The sequence below is a fragment of the Chiloscyllium plagiosum genome, chromosome 26 (assembly GCF_004010195.1).
Source record: "Chiloscyllium plagiosum isolate BGI_BamShark_2017 chromosome 26, ASM401019v2, whole genome shotgun sequence".
Classification (NCBI taxonomy): Eukaryota; Metazoa; Chordata; class Chondrichthyes; order Orectolobiformes; family Hemiscylliidae; genus Chiloscyllium; species Chiloscyllium plagiosum.
This window is the reverse complement of record NC_057735.1, coordinates 49,128,118-49,128,660: the sequence shown is the minus strand read 5'-3', so window position 1 is coordinate 49,128,660 and position 543 is coordinate 49,128,118.

Genomic DNA, 543 nt, shown 5'->3' with positions numbered 1-543 from the left:
GGGATCTCAGTGTGAGGAGAGAACATCAGTGTGTGGGGGATCTCAGTGTGAGGAGAAAACGTCAGTGTGTGGGTGATCTCAGTGTGAGGAGAGAACGTCAGTGTGTGAGGGATCGTTGTGTGAGGACAGAACGTCAGTGTGTGGGGGATCTCAGTGTGAGGAGAGAACGTCAGTGTGTGAGGGGTCTCAGTGTGAGGAGAGATCGTCAGTGTGTGAGGGATCTCAGTTAGCGGAGAGAACGTCAGTGTGTGAGGGATCTCTGTGTGAGGAGAGATCGTCAGTGTGCGAGGGATCTCAGTGTGAGGAGAGAACGTCAGTGTGTGAGGGATCTCAGTGTGAGGAGAGAACGTCAGTATGTGGGGGATCGTGGTGTGAGGAGAGAACGTCAGTGTGTGGGGACCTCAGTGTGAGGCGAGAACGTCAGTGTGAGAGGGATCGCAGTCAGAGGAGAGAACGTCAGTGTGTGGGGGATCTCAGTGTGAGGAGAGAAGGTCAGTGTGTGGGGTGTCTCAGTGGGAGATGAGAACGTCAGTGTGTGGGTGA